Here is a 10,602-nt window from a genome sequence, read left to right as displayed (position 1 = left end):
CCCTTAGTGCATTTTCTCTGGCATTTACTTCAGCATTTTATTTCATACCATCATGCTTTGCGGCTTAGACGCATTGTGTGTCTCCATATCAACCAAGGTGCGAACACGCACGCGCCAAACCGAAAAAGTTCGACTAGATGTTGTAACTTGTAATTCCCAACCTCCGACTAGGGAAAGCCAGATCCTGCAATCGACTTGCCTTGTAAGTACTAATTAGCAGGTCGGAATGACGTCATTTTCGACTTCGGCGAATTCGACATACGAAGTGGCGGACGCATCCATGTTCTTCTGCTGCGTTCGAGGCGAAGTTGCAACTTGTAACCTAAAACCGATACAAGCCACTGAAAACACCCCTCAACTTGCAATTTCAGCTCTAAGGTCTTAGAAGAAAGTATCGATAAGAAACAGATTACCAAAACCAAATAAAGGCAGGGATAGCTTTGAGAATTGGCGTCCAATAACCCTGCTAAAGAACGTTTATAAAATTGTGGCCCTTGTATTTGCTGATAGACCTAAAGTTGTACTGGATTCTATTATTGACAAATCACATTATCTGGTGTTATAAAAAAGTCATCACACTGCAAACAACATTAGGTTAGTATTAGATTTATTGGATTATAATGACCTCATTATTTATGATCGTTTTATTCCGTTTCTTGATTTCTATAAAGCTTTCGATTCATTGGCGCATGATTTTATTTTGAAAGCCCTTGTAAAATCTGATTTTGGAATTGATTTCTGCAAAACTATTAGAACCTGTGAGGGAAATCACTAATTTTTACTTTGTAATAGTTTTGTTCTTGTTCTTTTTCTGTTCATATGAGGATAACACCTAAGAAGGCCATGTCATGTCACTGAGATCAGTACAGAATGTTTATCTGCTTACAGAGACACAAACCTGTTCTTCTGTTCAAGGTTCGTCTGCACATCTTCCAAGACCCTAAAACAAAGCCTGTTTGAACTGCCTAAAACTGCTTCTTATCGGTACAAAGAAGTGTGTCATGGTCTGCTTTTCATATATATAGTAGTGGTTTAGTACAAGTGCTTCAGAGCGCTCTCATTATTCTATCCTGCTTTATTCTATCCTGTATTAACCATCTTTCTGTAATAAACCTTTTTACCTTAAGAGGACGAGTCTGCGAGTGTTGTCTAATTTCCACGACAATTTGGTGTCCCTGGGTGGGCTGCGCAAGTCTTTTCAGCTTTTCTGGACAACAAGCAAACCGGAGGACGCTTGTGGAAAAGTTTCACCCTGAAATCCGTGTTGACAAGCAGGCGGTTTGCCCTTTATTATGCAGAGCAAAAGACCGATGCAGCCTTACCACTGCCTGGTAGGAATCATCAAGAATTTAGAATTAGATTTAGAATTAGAATTTTATGAAGTCATAATGTATTGCTGTCTGTATGGAAGGGAGTCAATGATATAAGAAATGCGTGTATTACATTCAGTGCGTTTACAGGGACAACAATAATCCACTATTAACCCGATTAAGACAATATTCTGATTAAGAAACTACCATGTAAACAGTAATTTTTAATTACCTTAATCCCATTAAGGTCATACACGAAGTAAACACAAATTGAATTAAGACATGTGGAGTACTCCTGTTTTAGTTGCATTATGGACATGTATTACAGACATGTAAACACATTAATCACACTATTAACGTCGTGTGAGAGTTTTGACTGCATTTTGCGACAGGACACGATCACACATGGCAGTGCTCAACCGTTTTACGGCAAAAAAGACAGAGCACGGCTGTGTCCTAAGCCGCGTACTTGCCCACTATAGGCCTGTAGTAGGAGAATTACATGTATCTCGGCTACTATATAGACCAGGGGTCACCAAACTTTTTGAAACTGAGAGCTACTTCATGGGTACTGAGTCATACGAAGGGCTACCAGTTTGATACACTCTTCTGAAATAACAAATTTGCTCAGTTTGCCTTTAGTTATATATTATTATTAATGATAAATGATACTCATCTATGTGAAGACACTAATCACGTTAATGATTTCTCACAATAATTATCAACAATGAATTAACAAGCTGGGAACAAGGGATTCAACACTTTATTTCTATTAATCTCAGCAATTGTTTAAATTTTGAGATGATCACTTGGGTGAAAAATGTCCCATTGTCACTAGCCACTGACAAACCATTTTAACAAATCATAAACTATGTTGCACCATGTTTGAAAAAGTTATCAATTATGTAATGTTTAAGAAAAATCAACTAATATTTTTAAATAAATTTTATCACATTTTGAACTAATGACCAAATCTGAGGCATTTTTAACAAAATTATATCTGTTACATTTCATGAACACACTTTTGCACATAACGCCTGCTGGTGAATGATGCAGTGGTAATGCAGAATTTTTGGGAAATCTGGGCCACCTTTACAGTGAGCGATGAAACCTGTATGTCGGCCGATCATAGCAGGAGCCCCGTCTGTAGTCACTGCTACCAGCTTTTCCGATGCAACCTTTTTCTGCACGAAAAACTCACCGCGTTATAAATGTCAACTCCCCTTGTTGTTGTCTTTAGGGGCAGTAGTGTCAGGAGATCTTCTTTTGTGGAGAAATCATCAAACACCATCCAGATAAAGACCAACAGCTGTGTTGTACTGCTGCTGTCCACAGACTCGTCGCACTGGATGCTAAACCACCTGCACTTTGCCAGATCCCAGTCCAGCTGATCGGCCAAGTTACCGGACATAGCCGACACTCGTCTAGCCATCATAGATGCCCCCAGTTGGACATCGGAGAGAGTCGAGTTTAGATTGGTTCCATTTTTCTCGTCTTTAAGTACAGTGTTAGCAATTATCATCATTGCTTCTTTGAAAACTTCTCCGTCTGAAAATGCCTTCTTCTTCTTTATCAGAAAATGTGTAGCTCTAAACAAGGCTTCGGTTGCTTTTTGGGTGTTTTTTTGCCAGTCTTGTGAAAAAAGACTGCTGCTTACCCAAAGCTGCCTTTAGCTCACGAGCTTTTTCTGCCCGTAGCGCGCTGCCCAGTGGGTAGTTAGCATGGTAGCTTTTGTGACACGTAGTGAAGTGTCTCTCCGCATTGTGCCGCTTTGCCATTGCCACAGTCGCCCCGCAAATTAAACACATGCAGGTTTCTTTCACAGTAGTAAAAAAAGAACAATTCCTCCCATTCACTGTAAAAATGATAAGATTTCTTTCTTTTTTTGGCCATGTTTTTGGGGCAAGAAACCACATTCAGCCCATCCGTCTTCGTTGCGCCTGCTAGATTACTCTCCACGAACTGAGCTTTGAAATATACCTTTTCAACTTCAATATGGGAATAGTCAACTTCAATATGGGAATAAAAATTTGACAGTATAAAAAATAAATAATTTAATTTAATTAGAAACGCATATCAAATTTTAGACGCAGCTCACCGGTGAGTTGTGCTATTTTTAGAACAGGCCTGCGGGCGACTCATGTGGTCTTTGGGGGTGACCTGATGCCCACGGGCACCGTGTTGGTGACCCCTGATATAGACGGTAAGTATGCGGTTTGGGACGCAGCACACGGCTTCAAGCAGTTGTCTATTTGCACATACAGCATGTCAAATAATTAACCGCTCTTGAAGTGTTTGTAAAAAAAATTAAATAAAAACACCCAAAACTGTATGTTGATACGTGAAATTCTGGAGGGACGTCCAGATGGTTGTGGTTTGGTGACCTGATGATCTCATCACTGCTTTTGGCAGATGATGTGGTCCTGATGGCATTATCGGTCCGTGACCTCCAGCACTCACTGGATCGGTTCGCAGCTGAGTGTGAAGCGGCTGGGATGAGGATTAGCACCTCTAAATCTGAGGCCATGGTTCTCAGCAAGAAACCGATGGAGTGCCTACTCCGGGTGGGGAATGCATATTTAACCCGAGTGAAGGAGTTCAAGTACCTCGGGGTCTTGTTCACGAGTGAGGGGACATGCAAGCGGGAGATTGGCCGGAGAATCGGAGCAGCGGGAGCAGTATGGCAATTGCTTTTCCACACCGTGTGACGAAAAGAGAGCTGAGCCGGAAGGCAAAGCTCTCAATCTACCGGGCAGTCTTCGTTCCAACCCTCACCTATGGTCATGAAGGCTGGGTAGTGACCGAAAGAACTAGATCGCGGGTACAAGCAGCCGAAATGGGTTTTCTCAGGAGGGTGGCTGGCCTCTCCCATAGAGATAGGGTGAGAAGCTCAGTTATCTGAGAGCCGCTGCTCCTTTGCATTGAAAGGAGCCAGTTGAGGTGGTTCGGGCACCTGGTAAGGATGCCCCCTGGGCGCCTCCCTAGGGAGGTGTTCCAGGCATGTCCAGCTGGGAGGAGACCTCGGGGAAGACCCAGGACCAGGTAGAGAGATTATATCTCCACACTGGCCTGGGAACGCCTCGGGATCCCCCAGTCAGAGCTGGTTAATGTGGCTTGGGAAAGGGAAGTTTGGGGTCCCCTGCTGGAGCTGCTGCCCCCGCGACCCGATAATGGATAAGCGGTTGAGGATGGATGGATGGATGGACGTCTTACTCAGAGTAAGGTCAGTAATTAGATTACTGCTGTCCATGTAAACGTAGTCATTGAGAGAAGTATTACATAGACCGATTTCTTATAATAAGTTCCAGGAACTTCGCCTCTGCGACGGCAGAGATATTGGTGTTTCTTAGATCACAGCTTCAAAACTAAGATATATAAAGATGGGTATATATATAGAGAGAGAGATAATAATGGTAAAAATATTTGCTAATGGAAAGAGTCCAGTTCGAGCAATAAATAAGTAAAGAGAGTACTTATTAAGAAGCGCAAGAGGCGCAGTATTTTGCGGCGGGTTATTATCAAGTGGCATGTTCCATTGACTCATTCCATCATAGCAGTACATGATATATTTGGCAAATTTAAGGCACAAGTAAATTTTACTGAGATAAAAAAAATAAAATAATGCTAATTATTTTTTAAAAAATAAGGGAAGAGAAAACTGTAAGTCCTACCAAATTGCTGTATGTGGACTCACCCTCACAGGTAAACTCTTTTACATTCTTAAGGTTTGCTCTATTGAGGTTCAATAGAGCAAACCTTAAGAATGTAAAAGAGTTTACCTGTGAGGGTGAGTCCACATACAGCAATTATGAGTAATGTTATGATGATACCATACATACATACATACATACATATGTACATACCATAGCATGTGTCACAGGATGTGTTTTGCTACATGTTTTCCCCATTTTTTTTTTTACACCTTCTATAACTTTCAAAGTTTTAATCAATTTAACATGCTATGAAAATCAAGTGAATATGCATTCTCCTGCACAGACAGAAAAGGTTCAAAATATGTGCCAAATCTCTAGACATTCAATTAATCATATAACTTCTAAGTTATATGATTAATTGAATGTCTAGAGATTTGGCACATATTTTGAACCTTTTCTGTCTGTGCAGGAGAATGCATATTCACTTGATTTTCATAGCATGTTAAATTGATTAAAACTTTGAAAGTTATAGAAGGTGTAAAAAAAAAAATGGGGAAAACATGTAGCAAAACACATCCTGTGACACATGCTATGGTATGTACATATGTATGTATGTATGTATGTATGGTATCATCATAACATTACTTATCTTAAAACATACTTTTTTTTAGGTTAGCTTTTACCTGACTTTTGAAATTTTTTTTGACTGTTGGTATTTATTTTTATTTTTTTATGATTTGTATCTATACATAATTGTGTTTTTTTATGTAAAGTGCCTTGAGAAACTACTTTTAAAGGCGCTATATAAAATAAAGTTTCTTATTATTGTGCAAATATTTCAGAGTTTTCTTGATTTTGCATTCATTTCTGCGATAGCAAAAAAGCTAAATCCTGGAAGGACTGTCATAAGAGTCAAAAATTACTGTCCAGCTCATCAACAAACAGCGTCAATGAAGACAAATGGATAGATGGATGAGTGATACCCATCAAGGTGTATGCTATTTTTTCCCCTAAAAGTAAATTGGATGGTGCTTCACAGAGAATTCAAGAGTTGGAGCTGCACATTTTGTCACTAGAAATTGAAATCCAGCAGCTGACAGTTAAGAAGCAGCAGCCATAAATATAGTGTGTGTGTGTGTGTGTGTGTGTGTGTGTGTGTGACTGTGTGTATATATATATGTGTGTGTATATATATGCGTGTATATATATATATATATATATATATACTCCAACAATTCTTTTTTTCAGATCCTCAGAGAGTTCTTTGCCATGAGGTGTCATGTTGAACTTCCAGTGACCAGTATGAGGGAGTGTGAGAGCGATGACACCAAATTTAACACACCTGCTCCCCATTCACACCGGAGACCTTGTAACACTAACAAGTCACATGACACCAGTGAGGGAAAATAGCTAATTGGGCCCAATTTGGACATTTTCACTTAGGGGTGTACTCACTTTTGTTGCCAGCAGTTTAGACATTAATGGCTGTATGTTGAGTTATTTTGAGGGGACAGCAAATTTAAAAAACTGTTACACAAGCTGTACACTCACTACTTTACATTGTAGCAAAGTGTCATTTCTTCAGTGTTGTCACATGAAAAGATATAATCAAATATTTACAAAAATGTGAGGGGTGTACTCACTTTTGTGAGATACTGTGTATATCTTCTCTTCTCTTCAGCCGTTCTCGGCCCACTGCAGGGCGTAGGCCACTGTTGAATGCCGCCACCAACTACGATCCTGTGCCCTTTGTTGCCAATTGATTCCAGCGAACTTTCTGATGTCATCAGCCCACCTGGCCTTAGGTCGTCTTCTTGGGCGTTTGGCTTCCAGTGGAGTCCAATTTAGGACTGCAGACGTCCATTTTTGGTCTTTCATTCTTGCTACGTGTCCTGCCCAGTTCCACTTTAATGTTTTCACCCTTTTGATTATGTCCATTACTTTGGTTTGACTTCGCACCCACACATTAGTCTTGTGGTCTAATAGCGATATGTTAAGCATGCGGCGTTCCATGCTTCGTTGAGTGAACCTTAATTTTTGAATTATTTTAGTATTTGAGGTCCAGGTTTCACATGCATATTTAAGAGCAGGGAGAACACAATGATCAAACACTTTTCTTTTGAGACATAGAGGAAAGTTGTGTTTGAAGATGAAATTGAGGCGGCCAAAAGTTTGCCATCCTGATCTTGCCCTCCTGTTGACTTTGTCAAGGCCATTCAGTTCCAGTGATATGTTTTGTCCTAGATATATGTAACTGTTTACTTGATCCAATAGTTTTCCCTGTATTTTAATTGGTATTGGTTGAACCCTATTGTTGAACATAACTTGGGTTTTTTGTAGGTTAATTTTTAGCCCTGATGATTTGCTTGCTTCATTTAAGTTTAGTAGTAGTTGTTGTAGTTCTTCTGGGGTTTCTGAGAATAGAATTATGTCATCGGCAAAATGTAGGTTGGAGAGGTGGGAGCCATTGATCTTGATTCCTTTGTCCTCCCAGTCGAGTTTTTTGAAGATTTCTTCTAGGCAGGCCGAAAAAACTTTGGGCGATATGGTATCTCCTTGGCGGACGCCTTTTTGTATTTTGAGTTCCACTTTATCATCATTTAACTGAATTGTAGCTTTTGCATTTTTATAGATTTCGAACAGGATTTTTATATAAACCAGATTGATCCCTTGGTTTTGTAGGGCCTGAAGTATTGAGCAAGTTTTGACAGTGTCAAAAGCTTTTTCATAGTCGACAAAAGCTAGACAAAGTGGTAGATTAAACTCATTGTGGCGCTCAATGACCTGTTGAAGGGCTTGTATGTGATCTAATGTGCTAAAATTTTTCCTAAACCCAGCTTGTTCCTGTGGGTGTGCAAAATCTAGTGATGATTCAAGTCTTTTGTTGATGATTTTTGTGAAAATTTTGTAAATTATAGATAGAAGGCTTATAGGACGGTAATTTTTCAGGTCTTTAGCGTCTCCTTTTTTGTGCAGTAGTATGACATCAGCGTTTTTCCATTGGTCAGGTATTGTATATTTGTTGAGACAGGTAGTAAAAAGTTTAGCAAGTATTTTAACTATGGGTTCTCCACCTGCTTTCAACATTTCAATTGAAATTTGATCAGGTCCTGCTGCTGTTCCATTCTTAGTTGTTTTAATAGCCCAATCAACTTCTTCTGCTAGTATGTCAGGGACCATTTCAAATGGATTGGGTACGTCGGGTAATGGGGTATCATTATTATACAGATCTGAATAGAATGATTTTATTCTATCCATCAACTGTTGTTTGGTTGTTGTGTGGGAGCCATCTTCCAGTTTCAGTGATGGTATGAGTTTTTTGGCAATTATGAGTCGTCTTTTCAGTTTTTTCAGGCTGAGATTTTCTTCTAGGGTTTTGGTGAGTATTAAACCTTCGAATGTCTGATTTGATGCATTTCCTGACTGTTTTGCACAGTTCCACATATTTGATTTTGTCAGTTATTCTGGATTGTTTCATTTCTCTTCGCTTGTTCATCATTTGTTTGGTTTTCGTCGATATCCTTGGAGTTTTGTTGCATTTTGTAGGTGGAGAAGTCTCATGTGCAGCGTCTAACAGGTTTTGAGTGATGGCCTCATTCTGAGATGAAATGTCCATATCATTTAATTTTTGTAAAATTTCAAATCTGTTGGATAGTTTTAGTTGAAAGTCTTTTTGTTTTATGAATAATTGTTCTGCACTGACTTTTGTTGATACTTGTTGAATTAATTTTGTTCGTTCTTTGTGGTAGTTTATTCCTAGCTTAGCACGTACTAGGCGATGGTCACTCCCTACATTGAATCGGTTGATAGGGCAGCAATCTTTAAAGATATCCTTTTTGTTTGATAAGATATAGTCGATTTCACTTTTTCCTCCATTTGGGTTTTTCCAAGTCCATTTCATTATCGGTTTCTTTTTGAAGAATGAATTCATAATATAGAGCTGCTCAGAAGCACAAAATTCGACTAGTCTGGTTCCTCGTTCATCTCTTGTTCCAAAACCATGTTGACCAGTAATTTTCGTCTCTCGATGATCGGCAATTCTCGCATTGAAATCTCCCATTATTATTTTGAAATGGTTTGTGGTATTATTGTGGTGCATACAAATATTTTCATAGAATCTTTCGACCGTTTCATCATCATGACTAATAGTTGGTGCATACACCTGCAGGATTTGCATTGTATATCTTTTGGTTAGCTGAACCATGAGTTTTGATATTCGATCTGATATTCCTTCAAATGACACCACATTGTTATTTAGTCTTTTGTTTACTAGGAATCCTACTCCATTGGTTCTACCTGATGTGTTGCCTTTGTAGTAAAGGATATGACCACTTTTCAGCTTCAAAATTTCTTCATCCTTGCGCCGAATTTCACCCAAACCTATTATATCCCAATTGATGTTTTCAAGTTCAAGCATTAGTTCTTCGAGTCTGTCATTCATTCTCATAGTTCTAATATTTAGCGCTCCTAGGTTCAGAGTCCGTAAGCAGCCTAAATGTACCAGGCGATTTTTAGCACCCTCTGCCATTGAGCTTTTCTTCCCGCTGCCGTAGGTAGGTGCTCGCTGGCCTCCGGGGAATAAGGGCCATGATTTCGTTTGTGTCAGCATACAACAGGAATGGACGTCAATTCGCCGCGCTTGTCCAATGCGTATTGGCGAATGGATCAGATTTAGTCTGGTGCTTCAGCTTTGACCTATCTGCCTTGGGTGGCCCTTCTGGGAGTATATACTCCCGACAGCATAGCTCTCAGAGTGATTAGCACACGCAAACCCTTCCGCCATCGATAAGGCACTGATCCGTTGGAAGGGACTGTGTGTATGTATGTATATATATATATATGTGTGTGTGTGTGTGTGTGTGTGTGTGTATGTATGTATGTGTATAATGTTTTACATATGTAACTCCTACAGTTAAGAAGTTAGTGAATTTTAACATTTTTTCTTTTAATAATAGACAACAATAATCTTTGTAGAATCTTACATAGTTGCCCAGGTCATGCAATCTTTAGACGGTCCCTTACTGACTCCTTTACTGACTCCTGTGTTTCTGAGAAAAAAGAAAAATATTCAACTGTACTTGGTTCTCTGTCCACTCCAAATAAGAAAATACACATTTTGTTGTTTTTTTTTTTTTTTGGATATTTCTTTCTGGATAAATAGAAGAATCTCAAACATGCCGTGAATGTCTGGTGACCACAAGGCGCTCTAAAATGCAGTTGACTGTGAGTGACGTCACTTCCAAATACAAACACCCCACAATATACTCCCATCGCAACATTGATCGGCAGTTTTCTGTGAAGGGCATTTAAAATGCAAATGCAAAGGGATTTGCCGTTTTGTTTGAATTTTGGAAGGCTCCATACGCGACCCAGAGGAAGTGAAATAGCAAGTGGGGTAATTGCTATTGCTACTTTGATATGAGCAGGACCAGCATGGACCTATAAGCGGTCACCTAGGGCAACAGCACAGCCAAGGCGGCAAAAGAGAGAGAGGGAGAGAGAGATTAATTTTAAATAAAAAATAATAATGTTTTAAATTAATTTTGAATTATCGCAGTCATTATCACAGAGAGACTTAATGGACTAGCAACAGTTGTAATTGAACATGAATTTGTAGAGAAAATTAATGTTGAGGAGGC

General features: G+C 39.4%; 1 protein-coding gene and 1 long non-coding RNA gene across 2 annotated transcripts in view; one reads left to right on the top strand and one right to left on the bottom strand.

Moving 5' to 3' along the window:
• The window catches only part of dynll1 (dynein, light chain, LC8-type 1), a 3,161-nt gene extending 1,823 nt beyond the window's left edge, over positions 1 to 1,338 (bottom strand). The window contains exon 1 of the mRNA XM_053624811.1: positions 1,122 to 1,338. The gene's annotated coding sequence lies outside the window, so the exon portion shown is untranslated. The remainder of the gene's footprint in view (positions 1 to 1,121) is intronic.
• Positions 79 to 1,126, top strand: LOC128607707 (uncharacterized). The gene is made up of 2 exons (XR_008385953.1): positions 79 to 202; positions 825 to 1,126. It is a non-coding gene; the product is annotated as an uncharacterized LOC128607707 (long non-coding RNA).
• Positions 1,339 to 10,602: the final 9,264 nt, after the last annotated feature.

The sequence above is a fragment of the Ictalurus furcatus genome, chromosome 5 (genome assembly GCF_023375685.1).
Source record: "Ictalurus furcatus strain D&B chromosome 5, Billie_1.0, whole genome shotgun sequence".
NCBI lineage: Eukaryota > Metazoa > Chordata > Actinopteri > Siluriformes > Ictaluridae > Ictalurus > Ictalurus furcatus.
This window is presented reverse-complemented; position numbering and strand designations above follow the sequence as displayed.